Below are 23,102 nucleotides of genomic sequence, written 5' to 3' on the forward strand. Positions count from 1 at the left end.
TTGCCCTCGGTGTGAATCCTCCTTTGTCCAGCGTCTCTGCTGTACACACCACCCAGCCCTTAGTCACTTAGTAGCCCCTAGGTTACCAGATCGGCTACTAGAGAGAGAAAGAGAGGAACCACATTCCCATAGCTTTTCTTACAGTACACTGTTCTATTTCATTATTAGTTGTTGTTAACTCTTACTGTGACTAATTTATAAGTTAAACTATCACAGGTACATATGTATAAGAAGAAATAAAGTATGTAGAGGGTTTGGTACTATCTGCAGTTTCAGGCATCCACTGGGGGTCTTGGAATGTATCTCCCACAGCTAAGGGGGACTACTCTACTACACAGCAATGAGAATGAATTAACTACCGGTACATATAAACACATGAAAGAATCTCACCATGAAATACTGAGCAGAAGAAGCAAGGCCAAATGAGGACTTTACTTATTATTCCAATTATAGTCAAGGCTGACACAGGTCAGGATGTAGGTTACCCTCAAGGTCTAGTGGCCTTGAGCAAATATTAAATGAAAATGTTATATTGGCGAAGAAGAAAGATAATTAAAAATAAACAGATAAATGAACAAGATAATTTCAGATTGTGAAAAATGTGTAGAAAGTAAACCAGAGTCACATTTTGAATCAGAGATGCTGGTAACCACAGGAACCCTAGTGAGGAACCTATATGTATTATTTTTTTAATGCTTAGGAAATGAATGTTGAGCGTAGCTAATAAATTAGGTCAATTTGCACAGTTAGTAATGGTCCAGAGAGGGATTGGAATCCATGCCTGCCAAATTCAGAATCCAATGTCTTATCCACTATGCAAATTGCCTTTGTAATAATGAGGTTTTGCTTAGTTAACTAGTACAGTTATACACCAGGTTAAACCCTATCAATTGTATCAAATTCCAAAGCTGTCAATTCTGAATTAATGAAGTCAAACCAGGGGAAGGCCAGACATAACCAGACTCCGAGGTCTCAGAGCACCTGGAGTCAGCAGCTTTGTCACATAAAATTCAGTTGTCATTTCCAAGACAAGTATTCAGCTTCTGTTATAATATTTAAAGACGGTTGAGTTTATTTTGAAAAAAGTACAAATTCAGAATGAATACTTCCTTCAAATTCATTTCTCTGTTCTTTCTGCCTTTTGGTCTGGAGGTAAAATTGTTCTGGGGAAAAACATTATTATTCCTGGAAGGAGAGGGATACTTAAATCTTCTCTTTTCTGAAGCAGGAAGTGGAGGAATATACAGATTTTTTCAAGAAGGGAACCCCAAGGAGGTAAAAAAAAAAAAAGGGAAAGAGAGGGATCTGGGACTGTCCATTTACTAACATGGGAACAGCAGCTCACGGGGCTGAGTCTTATAGGAGGATGAGGATCTGCAAGAACCAATAACCCAAATCATATCAGGGAAAGGAAATGCACCTGAACAGATGCACATAGACTCTGATGTTCCCAAGGCCACTAATGCTTAATCTCTCCACTGAAAGATGAAATTATCATAAAGTATATACCTGATAATATTCCATGAAAAAGATTGGAAACATTATGGTTTCCAAGGGGCTGAAGGCAATCATTAGACAGAATCCTAAGTATGCCACTTTCTTAAGAATGCATGAACATCCAAACTCAAACAAATTGGCAGGTGTACACTGTTCAGACAGAGCACAGGCTGGCAGACAGGACTGTAGAAATAATACAAAGGTACTGGACATCACTTAAACTAAAGAAGAGCCAAAATAACAGTAATTACCAAAAGCACTTTTCTATTTGTCTTGTCCAAAAGTGAAACGGACCTAACAAAACACGAAGGACAACATGATACCGAATCAAAAGAAAACATACTTTACATAAGAAAGCCAAAGAAGGCCAGTATTAGAAGTTGAGGGGTTGGGTGCACGCATTCCGTGTTGGTTTGGTAAACAGTATGTCTCCACTAGCCCACATGAGTTCATTCCCTGAGAAACATTTAGGTTGCAATTATCACTGATTTTCCTCCCATTAAGTGAGGTTCTAAATATGCAAATGACTTTTCATTTTAATTTCATACTAAATCAGTATATCCACACAAATTTATTTCTTACCAAGGTTCCAAAATAGAAGCAGCTGTACATTGGCAAAATTAGGACACAAAGATAAAAAGGGAAGCTCACAAGATGAGGAAAAGAAATCTATGTATTGTCTTTGGAAGCTGCTAGCTCATTTCCAGGAAAGATAAGTATTTTCACAATCAGTCTAATAAGTTAGGAAAATTCCACTGGGCCAGGAAACTGGGTAAAGAATAATATAATTATATTGGGCAATTTTACTTTTATCCACTCTAAGAAAAATTGTTTTTCATGACCACATCCATTGCTCCTGCTTGTGATAATGGCATCCTAATAATCTGTATGAATCCTCTCTACCCCCAACTCTTATCCAGGTGATTTGAGAGAAAGTTAACTCCACTCTGACACCAGGGAGGGGTTTGGACTCAAAGAGCCACAAGAACATTCTCCAGGCTAGACTCCTAAGACTGGGAATGGGCACTGTGACATGACCCGCAAAAGTAATACCTAAGCTACTGACATTCATTCCTAAGACTTTTGTTGGAATTCTAGGGTCCTCAAGCATTTTCTGCTGGATTTTGAAATCAGTAGGATCTAAACCTAGAGGGGCGGAGTGAGGGAGTAGGGAGGACATTTTTCCAGAAAAGTGGGAGAACCTGCCTGCAAATGAAGCCCACACAGAAATATGTAGAACTGAGACAGGTGGAAGAAATGGCACGAGGATAGTATTTTTCAGCTCCTGATCCAGTTGTACTTCTGGACTTTTTAGTTCCACAGGTCAATAATTCCCTAGTTTGCCTGTACACTTCGAGTTGGATCTCTTCGAGTTCAGTCTCTTTCAAGCAAGCGTCCTGTTGAAGATGCTCACTCTCCACTTTCCAAAGCACCTGGCTGCAAATACAACTTGAGCCTACGGAATATACCAGCATATCTTCCTCCTAATGCCAACTTTCATGAAAACAAATCAAAAGGTAGAAATCAGGAAAAGGAAAGCTTATTTTTTTTTAAATGCATTGGATAAAATTCAGATTTCCCTTATGTACAGAAGGCCTCTCTTATTTTAGATTCTAACTAAATTGGGCCAAACTTCTTTTTTCTGGTAGATACAAGAACAATGAGTACTTAGACTTTTAATTTGCAGCTATAGTTTCATTAATATAAACTGATGGCCGTACATGGAAATGCTGGGGTCTCTGATCAACTGACTCAGTCTCTGAATCTCTGCAGAGACCGTTTCATACGTTCTCCACTCTCCTTAAAAACGCCCAGCATCATTGCCATGAAAACTACAACCTTCCTTCTCAAATTGAATAGGTGACTTTGCCTCCTTCTTTAAAGATACAAAGAAAAAGCTTCAGACAAGAACTTTTAGGTTCCCACCACCAAGTGTCCCTGAATCTACCCCATCCTCTCCTTTGCTCTTGTTCCGGGAGAACAGACCTCCTGTCTATTCTTCCATGTTTCTGTCCTCTGGGTTCATCTCTGAATGACTATCAATCATCAGTTCTCTCAACTACACGTTCCATCTCCTACTCACAACTGAATCCTTCCCATCAATGTTTAAACATACCCAAGTCTATCCATCTTTATGTAAAATGCCCTCCCTCAACTCAACATCTTATTTCAGTTACACCCTCTAGTCTTAACTCTTTCAGTCCTTCACACCAAAATTCTTGAAAGAATTATCTCTCTCAGTGTTTCCACTCATTCACCTTCTGCTCACCATCTCAACATCCTCAAAGGAGAAATTAAGGCAATGTGTACCCCCCTGAGGCCACTGTTTGGATTAAGGGACATAAAACAGATAAAATACTTTATACAGAGGCTAACACACAGTTAAGTCTCAACAAGTCCCAGTATTATTATTCACCATGTATTTTGCAAAGATTAATTGAGCAACTCAGTGAAGGGTGGCATGTGAGATGTTTTATTATAAATACCTAAAATCTAGCTTCTTCCCTCACGCCTCTTACAGTCAAGAGTAAGGAGAACAGAAAACACATAACTACACGGCATGGTGAGCCATTTCATGAAGTTTGGACCAAATCAATGACAATACAAGCAGAATCAGTGCAGAAGGCCATTGAATGGTGAGCCCTGAAGTCGTGACTAAGGAAGCACAAAACTGTAACTCTCAGGTTTAAGGATTAGAGCAACCAAAGACTATAAAGAAGGGCTCAGTGTTGACTCAAAGTCACTCAAGACTATTCTTCTGAATCTGATAGCTCTCCCCAAATTTCTTCTCTCCATTCCTTTAGGAAAACCAGAAATTTTGAAAGGATTCTCTACATTTCTGGCATGCTAGGTGGGAAACTCCGGCATCTAAGGTGTTGTCTGATGTGGAAATTCCAATATCCAAGGTGTCATCTAGAGGGCTCCTTTCTATACCAGTGAAGGTGCATTTCTTGAACCCATATCTCAAATGCAAGGCTTAAAAGTTAATATTTTAAGAGTACAATGATTTGGGGCCTGTAAGCCTAAATATCCTACTGGCAATCTTGATATGACCTCCTCAGTTTTGTATCCCCTTCTTGCTCCACAATTCTTTGAAGCAGATGGCCAATTTAAAACACTTTCCCTACTCATACATCCTCATCAAGGGAACCATCTGGGTTATTTAAAAATCTCACTATAGGCTTCTAACTGCCTGCCCAATATCTATTCCTCACTTCTTGCTGATCAAGTACATTTCGACACCCAGTTAAAATTCACTAACATTTACTGTATTCACAGATATCTGTATAACTAAGACTTGTCTCTCTGTTCTCATCATAGATGGTATTCACTCTTCTTTCTCCATTGAAAGCTATTTTTAGTTTGAGGTTTCTAGGAAGGCTTAGACTCATTAAAATCATTTTTATTATCAATGTGAACAAAGTTATTATCAATAACTTTTATTATGTTTTCTCCAACTTTCCCTTCTTTCATAGTATCTGTTCCTAAAAATGATCATAGTGGGAACCGCATTACAGTAAGTCCTCACTTAACATCATCAATAGGTTCTTGGAAACTGCAACTTTAAGTGTAATGATGAAACCAATTTTATCACTGGCAAATTGATATAAACAGAGTTAAGTTCCTACAGCATATTTACAGTCAGAAAAGCATCACCCAACTTCTAAGAAAGACCACAACCACTTGTAATTTGAATACTGAAATAAATGAAGCTACACAGACACTTAAGAAAAAGTAATAAAAATAAGATAATTATTTTCCAACCTGAGGATATCAGTTCAGGGTGGCAGGTGGCAGGTGGCCAGTGGATGGAACCTATCCTAGCAGCTCACGTCACAAGACAGGACCCACCCTGGACAGGGCACCTTCCCATCACAAGGCACACTCATGCACACATCCACACTCACTCAGATTGGGACAATTTAGACACACTAATTCACCTCATGTGCACATCTTTGAGATGTGGGAGGAACCCAGAGTCCTCAGAGGAAACCTACACAGAAAGTGGCCCCAGATGAGACATTGACTTTTTTTTCTCATCAACATTTTAATGAAACAATATTAAAAGAAATGATGTTAAGCAAGGCCCTGTTGTATTTGGGACACAGAGTTCCATTAATGCCTTGGAGGAGGTGACTTACCAACTGGCTCTCCAGTGCCCTAAAAGCATGAAATTGCATCACATGGGTAAATGACTTGCTCCTGGAAATATTTTGTCCTTTCTGTTTCATCACAAGGTCAATTGTAGCCTTACTTCTGTCCTATTTTTCAACATCAGATGCATTTAACAGCTGCATGCTTAATTATCTAAGACTCCAATTCAACATCTATAGTTATATTATCTCATCCATTTGGAAATGGCTGAGTGCAACTTACTCAGGCTCAATGCCCCTGACCCACTGTCCACGAGGTGTTCTTGTCTACACTAATATGTGGTCCAGTTAATGAATGCACAGTTGTTTAGCAAAAGGTAGGTTTTTTTACACCTTCTGAAGAATTTTGCAAGAACATGCTAAGGAAACAACAATTATGGGTAGAGCAAGCCCTGTGAGTGTCCATCCAGATGTTTACTGACTTCCAACTACCAGTATACAGATACTCAACATCTCCACTGCAAGTAGACAGCCACTGGGATGTCTAAGTCCAAAACTAAACTTCTGATTTTTCCCCTTGAAACTTACTTTCCCCAGCAACTTCCATTTCATAGCTGAAAGCAATTCCATTCTTCTGGTTGCTCAGGCCGAAAACCTTGGAGTCATCCTTGATTTCTCTCTCTCCCTCCCTCCCTCCTTCTCTCAGAACTGATACCCAATCCTGAAGAAACACTACCTTCAAAATAGATGAGAACTGGGTCACTACTCAACACTGTCACTGCTACAAGCCTGGTGAAATCATCATCATCTCTCATCTAAATTATTGCAGTGTCCTCCTGATCAGTCTCCGGCTTCCACGCTTCCTCCCTCTCAACAGAAGCCAAAGTGACTCCTAGAAATTATGTCAGCTCCTGTCTTCCTCTCAAATCTCTCCAATGGTTCCCCACGTTGCTCAGAGGAAAGGCCAAGGTGTTTATCTCTGCCCACTGGTTCTGACTGCTCACCTCCCTGCCTCACTCACTTCTGCAGCCCCCTCATTCACTTTGTTCCAGTCACATTGGCCTCCTTGCACTTCTTCAAATAAGCCAGATGTTCTACCTTGAAGCCTTTGCCCTGGGTGCTCTCTGCGGGTGATGTTCTCTCGTATCTATCATAGGGTATTTCTGCACAGGTAGTTCCCTCCCCTCCTTCAAATGTCACCTTCTCAGTGAGGCATATCTTGACCCCCCTATTTAAAACTTCACTTTTCCTGCCATTATCTCAGCACTTCTGATCTCCTTTAGGAACCACTCTACTTTTTCAATGCACAGATCACCTTTTGACATTCCATATATTTAATTATTATGTTTATTGTTTACTGTCTGTCACTTGGTGCATAGGAGGGATTTTTATCCCTCCTATGGGTCAGTGCCATCCCAAATAAACATAGTAGTGCCCAGTGACTGTCTGTTGAATGAATGACTACTTGGGAATGCTCATTGTAATATGTTTCTTATTTTTTTATCTAGCTTATCAAAGGACAAAGCAAAAGCAAACAGATTCAATTATCTTTATTTTAATCTTATCAGTTAAGTGATTAACTTAGAACCAAAAAATTTTCTGTTTTACAGTGACATCTACAGTCATTGCATACCCTGGTCTTTGTAGAAAGGAAAACCTCCTTCAGTAGGTGGGCTGTGCTCTGTGTTTCAAATAAAATTGAGGTCTGAAAAAAAAGGGTGGGGTGGGGAACCACTTCCTAAAATCTCTCACTCTTCTAGCTCCACCAAATAAAAACTCCAGGGACAACTTTGGAATTTTCTATCTCATTTGTTTTTCATTACTTTTTAGTAAGGTACAGTGATATCATTATTCTCAGTCACCCTGGGTGATTCCAATATTGATTTTGAGATTCTGCCAGCCATTCTATAGAATGCATATCATTTATAAGGTTCTACTTCACTTCTGTGGGCATATTTGCATTCTGAATATTTTATACTTTCCAGATGATAATATCATGTGAAATATGATAGCATACTTTTGAGTTCTAATAATTCCTACCTTCAGCAAACTCAAGACCCCATGATTTCTTTTTCTATTTCAGTTAAATTCAAATAAAACACAAGAGGAAACTGTTGTGTTGTCCCAGGTGTGGGACAACAGAGCAGTAGGTCTAAGTTGCATCTAGTAATCAAATAATTATCCTTAATGTTTTTCAAGAAGCTCAGTTATGTGCTCTATTGTTGGAAAACTTGCTCTGAGCTTATAGTTTGCTTCATTAATTTCTCTCTTTTCAGTGTATTTAGAATATCTATATTATACCACATCCAATATTTAAATTTTTTCTCTAACCAGGAACAGACAGCATTAATTTTCCTGCCATGTCTTTCACTTATATAATGTAGAAAATGAACATAAGTGTGAAACTGTTTTTAAGGAAATGGATTAGATCATTGCTAGGTTCCATTCCAGAATTTTAAACTATGGCATTTCTCTTTGACATCTAGGCTCATTTAAAAAAAAAAAATTATTTATTGATTTGAGAAAGAGAGAGAGAGAGATCAATTTGTTGTTCCACTTATTTATGCATCATTGGTTGATTTTTGTATGTGCCCTGACCAGGGATCAAACCCACAACCTTGGAATATGGGAACAAAGCTCTCATCAACTGAGCCATCTGGACAGGGCTAGGCCCATTTTTTAGCTTAGATTACATCCATTCATCCACAAACATATATTAAAGACCTGACAAATGTATGCATAAGGGTCCTGGGAACACAAAGACCAAGATACAAATTACCTGCTTTAGCAGAGTTCTCAGTCTAGTGCAAGAAGAGAGTCAAGTAAGAAAACATCTACAAACCCTGTGATGAATGCTCTGAGAGGGATAACCCGGAACCATGGGGAAGAATTTTTTTGGCGGGGAGAGATGGTATCTGGGTAGGAAGTTTTCAATGAGAAGGTTATAATCAGATGATCAGATGTTCACTTTGGGGTGGAAATGAAGACACAGAGAACAGATAGGAAGTTGACACAGGGTCTAATTGAGATGCTAAGAGGAGTAGCACTGGGTACAGGGAATGGCTCATGTGGAAAGTTTTAAGTTGATGAAATTTAAGGAGTCCTTGACTAAGGAGAAGAAAGTATGGAGTCTACCTGGAGTAGTAAGAAGATAGGACACAATTTGGAGGTAGCTATTACCTTAAAAACTCTCATAACATGTAAAACAAACTACTATTTAACTCAGGTTATAAACAGCCATTATTCAAGTATTACTGAAAAATTCCTCTTATTATCTGTTTCCATGTCTCTAAAACTAGAGAAGGGATAAGATTGTTTTAAAAAGCACACAGACGAGGAAAGCTCTACATTCAGTTTCTGTAAGATATTTGTTTTTTTCCCTTTAACCCACTACTCCATCAGTGTGTATATATTTAGAGGTTAAATCATACCCACATAGTAACTCTTCTCACTTTGAGGGAAGAATATTTCTTTTAAACAAATGAAGTATACGTCTTCTACTCCTTTCCAAGAAGTTCTCTCCTTGGGTCAGTAAACTGCAGTGGTGTTAAATTAAGCAAGGGAGCAACGCTGTTGACAGTGAGAATAATTAGCTAGAAAATCAGTGTTTTATGCAAACATCCACTTGGGTAAGTCAAATGACCATGCTTAGAAACAAAGAGATCGAGTTCCATCCAGAAAATAACTAAGAGTTTCTTCAATAGTATCTCAACCTTGAATTTTAAGTTTAATGGAAAAGTGAAGCTAACTACTTTCGACTCTATCATAGATCTTATATTTGGGGCCGAAGGTGTGAGTGAGTGAGCCCTCTCCCATCCCCCTGTAATTTGTTATAAAATTACAACAATTTTATGGTGATAGAACCAATAATGTTTGGATAAAGTCATCCTGACTCAATTGGACAATGGAGTAATGGGAGTTTGGGGTGAACCAGTGCTTTAAGGAAATTCTCTGTTGCCAATTTACCTTCATCAGCAATGACACAGAAGGCAATTCCTTTGAAAACTGGCAGAAAGAATCCTATAACTGACATCTGTTTAAAATGCAAGTTAAATTTGTTTCTTATACAAGGCACCGAATATCGATTTCTGGCTTTGATCATTCAGTTAATCATAATACTGAACACAGCCAGGCAGTCAATGCACTTACTTTCCCTTTCATGAGGAAATTTGCATGAAGAGAAATGCTGAATCAGAGGATCTGAGTGTCAAGGTAGGTTGACAAATCCAGCAATTTCTAAATCATTGATGGTTCAACTTCTCTTCTCACCTGCTGAGTTGCCATGCAGCACAGTGTTGACGGACAGTGGGATTCGGATGAGCTGGAGTTTGACTGCTCTTTGCTACCCTATCTACCTGCATGGGATTTTGCCTTGAATGGCCTATTTTATAGCATTCTATGAAGCTTAATGAAGATACACAGGTAAAATAGCTAGATGAGGGCTTAACACATCTTATTCAGTGTGTTAGCTGCAATCTCAGGAGTGCAGTCTACTGTTCTTATAATCTACACTGCTGTTACTCAAGCAGCTAAAGTGTGTGTGTGTGTGTGTGTGTGTGTGTGTGTGTGTGTGAACGAATGAGTGTTACCTTTCTAAAACAGCTACCCAAGCAGGCCTGATCTTAACATTTGAGGGGGCAAGAGCACAAGTGGAACACAAATGGAGTCCTGATTATTACATATCTAAGATACTTAAGTATGCTCACTCAAGTTAAAAATTATTAAATATGCTCCATGTGCCTAGCCTAACAAATATGCCTTCATAACAACCTAGAAGCCAGGTTTAAACATAGAATTCTTGAATTCCAGAACATGGCAAAATAAAAAGAACCAGCCTCCTGCCCTTCCCCCTTGCTCTTTCTACCCTGGCCTCCAGCACCGGTGTGTGGACCACAACATCTGTTAGGTCCCAACTCCCATTAACAGTCTTTCCTCAGCCCTGCTTGGGCCCATGAGCCTTCTAAGCTGGGGAGTCCAAGGCCCTGGGTATGCGGGGCAGGATGCGGGGGGGGGGGGGACGAGGTAGCACGTGGGCTCTTTGGTGCAGAAGGTGCAGCCCAATTCAGCTTTTTATCACGCAGTGTTTAGGGCAGGGGCCCCTCTTGGTAATTAAAGATTTTCTCTGTTCTTTTTTAGCGCCACTGAAGAATAATTACCCTTTACCCTTTTTCTTTCCCTCTCCAAGTTTTCTTTCCTCTGGGAAAGGTCCATAAGCAGTTTCAAAGCAATGTGAACCTGTGCACTGAATTACCTGGCTAGCCACAGATATTTCCTACTTATGATGAGAACTGTAGGGAGAAAGCAAACTGACCCCTGGATGATGTTTTGGTTTATGGACCAACAGTTATTTGAACCAAGAGCCCAGTATTCTTGGTGGACTGGGCTCAGGCCTTAGTAAAGGACCCGTTAAACGTCAGCTCATTCAGAATAAAATGGAGTCAAGGCTTCCTTGAGTGCCCCAGCTATTTCCAAATGACATCTCCTATTTCTGCTGAACACTGTCACTCTGGTAATCCATTCATCAGCGCTTGTCTCACCTGGGAGTGGGGTCTCCCCTTCAAAAACCCTGCCCATACATGAAGACCTGAAAGGCCACCTTCTTCAGGACATGTCACTGCTGACACCAGGAGAAAACAGCTTCTCCTGCATGTGGCACTACGGTGCCCACTGTACCTCCCACCCTGCGCTGGCTGTGATTCTGCGTCTCTGGGGATGTTCCCCATAGAGGGGAGGGATGGATGGCTGGCTGCTACTCAATCCTGTTGACCCCCAGGTTCTGGGGCAGTGGCCATTTTTCTTGTCATTTGGTTTTAGGTTGGTTTTGGTTGTTTAGCACCCATCCCATCTTGCTTGTTTCTTTTACTGTAAAAGGGGCAAGTGGGCCTGCTAACCAAGGTGCCCTCCCCTCTCTGATGCCAAGTGGACTGGGTGTGGTGAGCAAGCCCCAAAGTATAACCACCAGAGGCCCGTGGCCCAGCCCTGAGCAGGCTGTCCTTGGCCATTTCTCTGGTACCTGATACCTAGACCTTGGAGCTGGCTAGGTTCTGGTTAGCTTCCAAGCCTGCCTTCTGGTGATGATTGTTACTGTTTTTGCCTCAATCTCCCTCAATCCTGACAATTCTTTTAGCCACCTGATAAACTTCTAGTAAATTCTCTTTGCTGAAGTTAGACAGTTTCTTTCATTTGCATGCAAACTAAGAGTCGTTTGCATGCACGACTGATACACTTGGCAGAGCCCCTGACATGAGATGATCAATGAACATGGGTTACATACACAGATAATTACAACCTGAATGTATATCACTGCCATGTTTGTAAAACAGCGGGATTTTATTCTGTTTCATAAAACAATATGTTACCGTTGACTAAATTTTGAAAAATTTGGAATGGTATAAAAAAATAAAAGAAAAGCCTTCCATATTTCTACCACCCAGGCATTGCTTAACTTTGTTTTGGCTCCAGTTTTTATATGCCTGAGTGATATTTCCACTTCACAAAACACAGCATTGTAATGCAATAGCGCATGTGGTTATTTCCACTAAAAATTGTGGTGAAGGCTGTTTCATGTCATTACATACTCTTCAAAATGATCAATTTTAACATCTATGTAACAGCCTATCATTGGGGGACCTTAGAATACTTTTAAGTAGCCCCCAATTTTTAGTTACGTAAGTTGTTTAATTGTTTCTGTTATTGCAAATTATATAAATAATCCTGCATATAAAAATTTGCCTGCATCTACTTCCTTAGCAAACACTAAAATAAAAGTAAAATAAGAAGCCAGAGAAATAGTTGTGTCAAATAACCAGAACTTTGTGTGTGTGTGTGTCTTTATTGATTTCAGAGAGAGGAAGGGGGAGGGAGAAAGAGAGAGAAACATCAATGATGGAGAATGGAGAGTCACTGATCGGCTGCCTCCTGCACGCCCCTGACTGGGGATCGAGGCCGCACCCCGGGCATGTGCCCTGACCGGGAATCGAACCTCAATCAGAGGTCGATGCTCAACCGCTGAACCACACCGGCCAGGCAAATAACTAGAACTTTTAAAAGCTTTCACAAATATTTTCAAACTGTTCTCCAGGAAGGTTGCATCATGTAAGTTTCCTACCAGCGCCAATGAGAATGTTCTTCTCACTGCATCCTTGATGGTACCATTTACACACACACACACACTGCTTGTTTAATACATGAAACATGGTATCTCATTTCTGTTTTAATTTCCATTTCTGTGATTAATAGTAGGAATATTTATTAAATATGTGCGTTCACCTTTTTATTTCTTACTTTTAAATTGTTTATTCAGATAGACAATTCCATCAGGATGTTATTTTCTACTTACTAATATACAAGAGTTCAGTGTAACTATTATATTATCTGTTCTGCTGTGCTCAGTGTCACTATTTCTCTCCATGACTATTTCCTGTGTTAAACTGTATATTTCTACATACAAAAGTTTAAAATATATTTAAATCTATCTCTTGCTTTATGATTCTTTCTATTAATTTTATATTAAAAAGTCCTTCCCCTAAAATGGTTAAATATTTCCTTCTAGCTTTGTTTCTCACCTGGCAGGTAAACTTTCCAATTTATTTGGAACTCAGTCTAGTGAGTCACGTAAACAGATGTTCTGAGTTGAATGTTTTCTACATACTTAGCCAATTTCCTTGACTCTTGTCAAATACTCTTTACTACTTAAAAATCCGTTTTCCATCACAGTTCTTTTTCCAAAAACTACCTGAGTCTATTTTCAGGCGATTCTATCCCATTGAGCTGTGTATTGATCCTTACACTGCGATAATGATTGTAGCTTGGTGGTCAGATTTATTTTTCATTTCTGGAAAGATGACCCACCCCCATCCCATATATATTCTTTTGCAAAATCTCATTAACTTTTGTCATATAGTATTTATTCAGACAAATTTTAGAATCATTTTATCAAGTTTCCCCCAATCCCAATGCAATAAAACTAATTAATCATGGAAAAATCACCAGTTCATAATATCCATCTTTCTACCCAAGAATAAGGTATATTTTCATTTTTTTCTTATTTTATGTGTCTGAGTAAAATTTTATAGCTTCCTAAGTCTTTAGATATTTCTTATTAGTCCCCAGTATTTGATGTGCATTAACTATTTTTCCTAAGTAATTTATATTTTTGTGGATACATGAACAGAATCATTTCCTATTGTAGTTTTTGTTTGGTAAATACTGGCACCTGGGGTAAATACTGTTTTTTTGAACATGTATTGCATAACCTTACTGAAATCTCTTATTAGCTTCTTTAGGTTTTAACTAATTTGATTGTGTATCCATCACTTTTAAATAAAATCAAGACAAGTCTGATTTTTCACTACTTAGGCAAAAAAGTTATACTTAACCATATGCATTAAACAATGTTTTCACTTATTTTTAAAAATCACCTTTTATGCAAATAAAAAGACATGCAGTTGAAGACACCCTAGAAATCCAAATGTAATCTGTGCTCTGTGTTGAAGCACTTTCACTTCCCTCAGGTCCTCAGTCTTTAGGAAGAAAATGTTACCCTTTGTGACAGCAGGGATGGACCTAGAGAACATTATGCTAAGTGAAACAAGCCAGGCAGAGAAAGACAAGTACCATGCGATTTCACTCATATGTGAAATCTAATGAAAAAACTCAACTACCAAGCACAATAGAAACAGACTTGTAGAGAGAGGCAGAGAGCTCTGGTTGGGGAGGAGGGGTGGGGAGTGTTGGGGAAGGAGTGGAAGGATTGCCCAAAAAAGAAAAAAAAGAGAGAGAACTCATGGACATGGACAATAGTGTGGTGATTGTGGAGGGGCGGACAGTGGGTGGAGGTGGAAGAAGAAACAGAGGAGATAAATGGTGATGAAAATGTAAAATAAAATAAAATAACCTATCAAAAAGTGCTCTGAATGAGAGAGACATTGTCACTTCTCACTTGGATTAAACAGGACAAAAAACAAAAATTCAGCTGGTGATTAAGAATTTTGACAATGGTAGAAGACAAAGAAACACCGGGAACCTGTTCTCATACAAAGAGCAATTTGTCTCTTATTTTAACCCCAGAGACAATAGGTGGGATGATTTTTTAAAACAGAACAGGGCCCACCTAAATATATTCAGAAAGCAATTCCATGATCTTATATATATAAACAGATTTTCTTTCCTCCAGATAAACATGTTTTCTATTTTAAAAGATCAGAATAATAGTATCTACTAATTATTAATTCATCAAATATTTGTTGTGCATCTGATTTGGGTTCTGTGTTATTAAGAAAAATTGGAGGGCTATCTATAGAAATAAGTAGGGATAGGGACTGATGAGAACCTGGCCTATGACAAGAGCTCAATAAATAATGTTACTGATTATTAAATAGTATTATTATCTATTATTAATCTCTAGAAGGCTAAAAGTCTAGTTCACCATTGTCTTTGTAGGGCCTAGCATGGCACATATAAATGTCCAACAAATATTTCTGAAATATCTGTTGACTGACAGATATATTTTTACAAAATCCTCAGTTGCCAGAAAATATTTTGGCTCAGTTATTAACTGCTCACTTAAAACCAATTCTTAGAAGATGCTTTTGTTAAAGCTAAGAATACTCCTCTTTTGAAGTCAGAATGAGGTTCTCAATTGCTTTTTTTATACAACATATTAAATTAAAAAGTTTCTAAAAAGTTATATCTTTAAATTGGCACAGAAAAAGGCTATAAGGAAGAGTATTCATTCCTTCATTCATTCACCAAACACTTATTGAACATCTACATGCAAGATACAAATAGATGGCCATCACAGAGCTTACAGACACTAAATAGCCAAACAAATAAGTAGGAAAGAAATGCTATGGAAGAAAAGCAGAAGGGTGATGGGAGTTTTGGGTTATGGGGAAGGGGGAACAAAGAGACCCAAAGGATGAGTACAGCTTGAATTTTTAAAGTATAGGGGCGATGTGCTTGGGATAGTCAAGAAACAGACAGAAGATTATTATGACCGCAGCAAGAGGAAGAGACAGACGCCCAAGATGCGATGGGCCAAGTACCAAGGGCTCTGAGAGCTTCTGGAATCTGTCCTGAGAAAGTGGATGCATTTTATGTAGGGAGCTGACATGATCCTATCTGTTCTGGATGAAGGATTGGAGGGGCCAAGCGAAGAACCAGAGGCCTTGTTAGAAAATTATACTAATAATCCAGGTGAGAGACGATGACTTGAAGTTTGATTGGGGGGGAGGGGGAAGAATCTATCAAGATATCTTTAGGGATATGAGTAGAAGACACAATTTATAAGACTGTGTCATGGTTTTGAATGTGAAAGGGAAAGGGAATGGAAGTATCAAAGGTGATTCTTGAGTTTCTGGCTCAAGCAGCTCCACGAACAGTAGTGTCATTTACCATGATAAGATTAGAAAGGTGTTAAGATTGGGGTATTTTTGTTGCTGTTGTTATTTTGGCTGTTTAATTTGGATTTCTGTTGTTTGTTTGCATTGTGTTGGCGGGGAAGCAAAAAGGGAGGAAGGCAACATTAACAAATCCATTTGGGCCAGGATATGTTAGGTACATTACCTGTTCAAGACTGAGATCCTGGATGACCTGGGTTTCCAGCAAAGGGACATTTGTATAGGTCGGGTATGTTTGAATACTGCTCCTCCTTACCACGTCTGGGTAAATTAAACCTCAAATAGGTGATCTGGATTAAATAATCTTTAATGTCATTTCTGAAGCCATACCACTCTATCTTTACCTTCTGCTTGTGTGCTGACTAGTATTGACTAGTATGAATGTCGTCATCAAACACAGACCTTAGGATGTTGGCACACTGGGCTGAATAGTGTCCCCCTCCCAATTCATGTCCAACAAGAACCTGTAAACGTGATCTTATTTGGAAAAAGGGTCTGTACAGATGTAATCAAGCTTTGATGTAGTCATACTGAATTAGGGTGGGCCCTTAATCCAAAATGAATGGGAACTTTGCCATGTGAAGATAAAGGCAGAGATTGGAGTTATGTTGTGACAAGTCAAGGGACAGCTGGGGCTCTGAGAAGCTAGAAGGGACAATCCCTCAGGGGCTTCAGAGGGCACATGGCCTTGTCTACACCTTGATTATGGACTTCTAGCTTCCAGAATTGTGAGAGAGTAAGTTTTTGTCTTAAGCCACCTAGTTTTTGGCAATTTGTTATGGCTGTCCCAGGAAACTAATGCGCTTGGGAAGATTACATTTGATCACATATCTAAACCCGACTAGCATGATACAAGGCACCTAGTATAGGTTAAATAAACATCCACTTCTCTTCCTCTTATAATGGTCACCACTATTTCCGTGGTGGTTTGTATTATGAGTAATCCACACACACCCATTTAGGTAAGTCTTACTTATCTGACATCTTCCTAAGCTTCTTTTGCAGACGAGGCAACTTTGGCTTGGGTAAGTTAAATAGCCTGCCCAAAATCACAAAGCTAAAAATGGGAGACCCAGAGCTCAAACTCAGCTCTGTCTCATGGCCAAGTTGATGCCACACCCTAGGACCCCTGCCTCTCACACCTTCAGCGTTTTCACAAACTCTGACACATTAAAGGGGAGGCAGTGCCAAACTGTGCTTTCAGTGACTGCCGTTAAAACTCACATTTATTTACAAAATAACAAATTGCAGGGACCTAGTACAATCCATCTCTACCCATTCACACAGGAGCAGAACCATTTTATTCTAAGACCGATGCTATCCATGAACTTGTCATCAACTTGTACTGCCTCCTTGGGCAGTTACCAAATCAAGGTACCACCAGGTTAGGCATTTAATTTGCTTAAATGCATTTTCCTCAAGCACTGCCCATTTCATTTTGATGATACTGACTCATTTTTTGCTACCTAAGGAGACCACAAAATAAATACTGTATGTATGGAGGGAAGTGTCATCTGTAAAGTTTGTGGTCAAAGATGTCCATCCTTTAAATTATAAAACAAAAAAAATAAAAGCATATTATAAATTTACTTTCCCTCCCTAACTGAGTTGTACTGCTGAATATAACAGATACACTAATATAAGGTGACAGAACTGTTATTATGGGGTGTCAGCTTTGTAGAATCCTAGTGCAGTAGGGCTTCTGAAGAGCACCCAGTCCATCTGGACTCGGGTGAGAGTGTGGACCAGATGCCACCAGACCCCAGAAGAGAAAAAGATGCGCTGGGAGGTTCTGTGAGTTACCCAAGACCCTAGGGCTATTTCGTGCTAGCATCCTATGGACTGTCAGGTTCCTCATGTCCCACAAAGTACATTCAGCCTCCTAAGCTGTCACCAACTATTAACTATGACACTTTCCTCTGGCTTTGTGTCAACTTCTTTTTTTTTCTTTATTAATTTGGCCTAAAAGCCCCCGCCAGGGACAGCCCCAATGCTTCAGATTCCCTTCATGGATACCTGATGCTGGATTACCTTGTGCCCATGGTTAAGGCTCCAGGTACACACGCATGGGTTCGAGAGGAGCTAACCGGCTTCCCCACGCCGGGCACTCATCTCTGGACTTGCCAAGCTTACCCTCCAGAAGGCCCCAGCGCACCCAATTTGGACAAGAGTTCGGACCCGAGACCCGCTTCCACGCTCTGCCCACGAGCAGAAGTTCTCTCTCTCCATTACAACGCACCACGCACACACGCTCCAAAGCAAGTAACAAAGGAAAACACGGCCCCACGGAGGCGCGGCGACTGCAGCCTCCAGTCCACACCTGCCGAGGGGCAGGCACCGCGCGGGAGCCCTGCGGGCTGTGCGCCCCGCGGTCCCGGGAGGCGCGGGCGCGGTGCCACCCGGGCGTGCAGGGCTGCGCACACAAAGAACCGGCGCTGGGCTGGCCAGCGGTCCGGGCACCCGCGCGCTCCCAGCGCCGTCCCGGGTCCTCCACGCCCTCCGGCCGGCGGAAAGGCGCTATCCTTTATGCGACCCGGGCGGGATGGCAGCGCAGCGGGTGTGAGAGGGGGGCGGGGGGCGGTCCCCGGGTCTCCGGCGGCTCCCCAGCCTTTGACATCTCCTAGGAGATGCACAATCGCGCGCTGTCACGGATGCCCGCTTCGCAGCCTCTCCGCGCCAAGCAAGATGCCCGGGGTCCCAGCCGCGCGCATTCCCGCGCGCGCCCCTCCCCGCGCCGCGCCGCGCCGCGCCCGCGCCCTGCCCGCACCCACCCAGGCAGCCCCTCGGGGCGCGCCCGCCTACCTGGCGGCTGGCCGTGCGCGACTCCCGGTGCCTCCTGCCCTTCCCTGCGCGGCTACATGGCGGGCGCGCCCCGCTCCGGGTCTCCCGGGCGCACGCCGGGCAACTCCTCCGGGCGGGGGCCGGGGCGCGGAGGCCGTGGGAGCGGGGGCGGGCGGCGCCACAGCTTTCCACTCTCCGCGAGCCTCCCCGGCTACTGAGCATGCCCAGCTGCCCGCGTCGCCCCGGAGGACTTTCCGCCGGCGCACGCAGCGCGGCGGCTCCGGGTTTTCGCGGCAGCCGGCGGGAGGCCGCGGGAGCGGTTGCGGGGGGTGGGGGTGGAGAGGTGTTGGGGGAGGGTCGGGGGAGCGTCTCCCCTCCGCGGCGCCCCGAGCTGCGGAGAGCGCCTTCCGCCCGTCCAATCGCGCGGGTCCTCGGCGCTCCCCGCGGGGCAGCTCCCGCACGCCCCCGCCCCACGCGCTCCGGCTCCGCGGAAACGCTGTGCAGGACCCGCGCAGGGCTGAGCTTCGCTCGGGGGAGCCCGGAGCGGGGGGCGGGGCTGAGAGACCGAGCCTTCCCCTGCCCTCGCTCGCACCTGGAGCCGCGGTTCTCAAACTTAAATGTGCCTGTGAAACGCACGCGGGGTAGATGGCAGCTGGTCTGACCCGGGCCCGGGCTTCCGCCGGCCAGGCCAGCTCCCAGGTGATGCGATGCTGCTGGCCCTGCCACCAACTGAGTAGCCAGGGTCCAGAGAGCCCCGCTCTGTGACCTCCCGGTGGCCACCCTTCGATCAGCCGGCCCAGCAATGGCCTCTGGCGTCCACAGGGCCCCTCCTGCCCACAGATGGCGTGGGCGCTGACAAGTAAAGGTGCCCCCACCCCACCCCCAGCCTAACACATTTATTGACTGTATCACTTTTGAATACACAAAATAGGGCTGATTTGCCCGAGAGAGTCAAAAACTTTATTTTAAAATAAGTCATAGTTTTTCTCCATGGCTCAGAGATTTAAAAGTTGGAAAATAACCTGTAATCAGCAGTTGGGAATTGCTGACGAGGTCATCAAGAGGACATGAGCTGGATCTGGGTAACTGGGGGCTCCCCATCCCCTACCTTGTCCTGGGAAGGACAAGGCTACCATTCCCACCGTAGGGGCCAGTTTCAAGGATACCTTGATAGAATAAGGTATTGTTGAGACCATCTGGACGGTATAAGTGACTGGACCCAGTTAAGGCCTCTAGGTTTACTTTTAAGATCTTCCCGGGAGGGTATGTGCAGAGATTGATTCCTCTTGTGACTGCCCGACACAAGCCTCGTATGTAAGCTCCCTTGCTTACTAACACTGCCACCAGCCAATCTGGAGTGGTCTGCATCTTTCTTCGGTCTCTCCTTGCCCTCCCTGGCCAGGGGTCAATTTCAAATTTCACTGTGAAGCTTGGGAGTTTGCCTCTTTTACAAAATTTCCCCTAGAAAATAGAAGAGGAGTACTTCCTAACTTATTTTATGAGGCCAGTATCACCCTGATACTAACACTAAACAGACACAGTAGGGGAGGGGAAAACTTAGATGCAAATATGTCTTTTGAACTTAGATGCAAAAATCCTCAAAAAAGATTTACCAAACCAAATCTTACAATGTATAAAAGGAATGATACATGATGTTCAAGTGAAGTTTACCCCCAGGAATATATGGCTGGTTTAGTATTTTAAAAATTAGTTAATGTATCTACCATACTAACAAACTGAGGAAGAAATATAGGATTATATCAATTTATGCAGAAAAAAATCATGACAAATCTAACACACATTTATGATTAAAAACTCTCAGCAAGTAAAGAATAGGGACGGATTACCTAAATTTAAAAGCTCTACAAAAAACCTAGCTAACATCAAACTTAATGGTGAAAGACTGAATGCTTTTCCTCTAGGATGTGGAACAAGGCTAGCATGTCAGCTTCCACCGTCTTACTCAACATTGTGCTAGAAATCCCAGCCGCTGCAATGAGGCAAGAAAAGCAAATAAAATACATTGAATTGAAAAGGAACAAATAAAACTGTCTTGCCCTAGTGGGTTTGGCTCAGTGGTTAGAGTGCTGGCCCTCTGACTGAAGGATCTCGAGTTTGATTCTAATTAAGGGCACTTGCCTCAGTTGCAGGCTTAGTAACTGACCTCGGTTGGGGTGCATGCAGGAGGTAACCAATTGATGTGTCTCTCTCACATCAATGTTTCCCTCTCTCCCTTCTTTCCACTCTTTCTGAAAAGCAATGGACAAAATATCCTTCAGTGAGGATTAAAAAAAAAAAAGGAACTGCCATTTGACCCAGTGATTCCACTTCTAGGAGTATATCCTAAGAATCCCAAAACACCAATCAGAAAAAATGTTCATAGCAGCATTATTTACAATAATTAAGATCTGGAAGCAGCCCAAGTGCTCATCAGTAGACGAGTGGATAAAAAAGCTGTGGGACATTTACACAATGGAACATTATGCAGCTATAAAAAAGAAGGAGCTCTTACCCTTTGGGACAGCACGGATGGGCCTGGAGAATATTATGCTAAGCGAAATAAGCCAGTCAGACAAAGACAAATACCACATGATCTCACTCATATGTGGAATCTAAAGAACAAAATAAATTGACGAACAAGATAGGACCACAGACATGGAAGCATGAAACAAAGTGACAGTTCTCAGAGGCAAGGTAGGAAGGAGGGTGGGAAGAGATTAACCAAAGAACTTATATGCATATAAGCATAGCCCCTGGTCACAGAGAACAGATAGGTGAAGGCTTCGGGTGGTGTGGGAGATGGGGGAAAGAGGGCAAAGGGGGGAAATGGGGAACATCTGTATTACTCTCAACAATAAAAGAAATAAAATAAAATAAAAAAGTAGAATCCGGAGGATGTTGCATCCCAAAGGAGGCAAATGGTAAAGATAACAAGTAATTAGAATGGTTTCCAGGCAGTTGACTGGGATTACTGCATGGAGGGTAGTGCTGTTGGCAGAGAGAGTTAATGAAAGAGAAAGAATGGGTTTGGAGCAGAAGATATGTGGCTCAACATTTTTAATGTGTTGGGATTGAAGGGCCTGCGAAAGGCCCCAGGACTCAGAGGTGTCGAGTAGTCAGTGAGAAGAATAAGCTCTACAAGGAAGTGTGGAAGGCACCCCAGGTTGGGTTTCAACTGAAAACTCACTTAAGAAAACCAGTGAGGACCGTCAAAGGATGGAACTCAGGCAAACACCACCATGAAAGGAGTGGATAGAGGAAGTGGTGACTTCAAAGGAAAAAGAGCAGTGAGAGATGATATGCGGAAAACCAGGAGGGGTGCTGGCAAAAGTAGTAGAGCAACAGCTTCCACACTGACAAATACTTACAGAAGCCTTCTTATCCCCCCACCCCCACCAGCCTGAAGGAAATAGAAGTTATAACATTTTGGTATCAGCACACGAAATAAACAGACATCAACAGAAGAGTCTAGAAATGACACAGATCTATATAGGAATTTCATATAATAACGGTGACATTATAAGTCAGGGGAGGAAAGGTGGATTTCTACGTGTGGAAAAGAACAGCTGAAGCTCTGTAGAATTGGGCCCTAAGGGCCAGTGGCCATAAGTAACCGGGAATTTCTTTATCCAATTTAGTGAGCTCTATCCTGTTTCTGAAAGGGAAACCCATGTACCTTTAAGGTCATGGATTTCAGTGAAATTTGCATGAAATCCCCTTGAATGATTTAGGTTGAACTTCACTCCAGAATAAGTTTTAAGAATTCTGAATGAGATGCCAGATTTTGGAAAATTAAAATATTCACTGTTTATATATTATATATACTCAGAGTAAGAGGCATGCCAGCCAAGCAATTAAGGCCTTTGGCTTGTGTAAGTTGTTTATACACAAGTGTGTATAATTGCTTCTATCCTGCTGAAATCCCAGCATGCTGATGAATATCAATGCCAGACTTTTTCTGTAAGAAGGGAAATATCATCATCAACACCACTATGTAAAGGCTACCCCTTACTGCATTTCCAGGCCATCGTTTACCATTGAGGTCAAAGAATGGGAAATAAAGTACAACCTCACCCACCAGTATTGTATCTACAACAAGTAGTCATGGTCCCTGGGCCATGTTCACCTGATAGGTAAAAGGTTATGGCTCGATTGTCATTGAGTAAAGCTGTCAGAGTGGGGAGCAGCAAGATTATTTCGGAGGGATTATTGGCCACCTCTCTTTGGTCTGCCCAGACCTAGTGGTTTAGACAGAATCAGAGAGGTGATCAGAGATTTGAAGAAGACACTACATGCTCACAACGCAAACAAACAAAGTTTCTCTGCCTGT

General features: G+C 42.0%; 1 protein-coding gene across 2 annotated transcripts in view; it reads right to left on the reverse strand.

Annotated features, from left to right (window-relative positions):
* The window catches only part of PAK5 (p21 (RAC1) activated kinase 5), a 166,183-nt gene extending 147,130 nt beyond the window's left edge, over positions 1-19,053 (reverse strand). For both annotated transcript variants that reach the window (XM_081148684.1, XM_081148685.1), the window contains exon 1: positions 18,794-19,053. The gene's annotated coding sequence lies outside the window, so the exon portion shown is untranslated. The remainder of the gene's footprint in view (positions 1-18,793) is intronic.
* Between the last annotated feature and the right edge of the window lie 4,049 nt (positions 19,054-23,102).

Source organism: Miniopterus schreibersii (assembly GCF_964146895.1).
Source record: "Miniopterus schreibersii genome assembly, chromosome: 10".
Taxonomy (NCBI): Eukaryota; Metazoa; Chordata; class Mammalia; order Chiroptera; family Miniopteridae; genus Miniopterus; species Miniopterus schreibersii.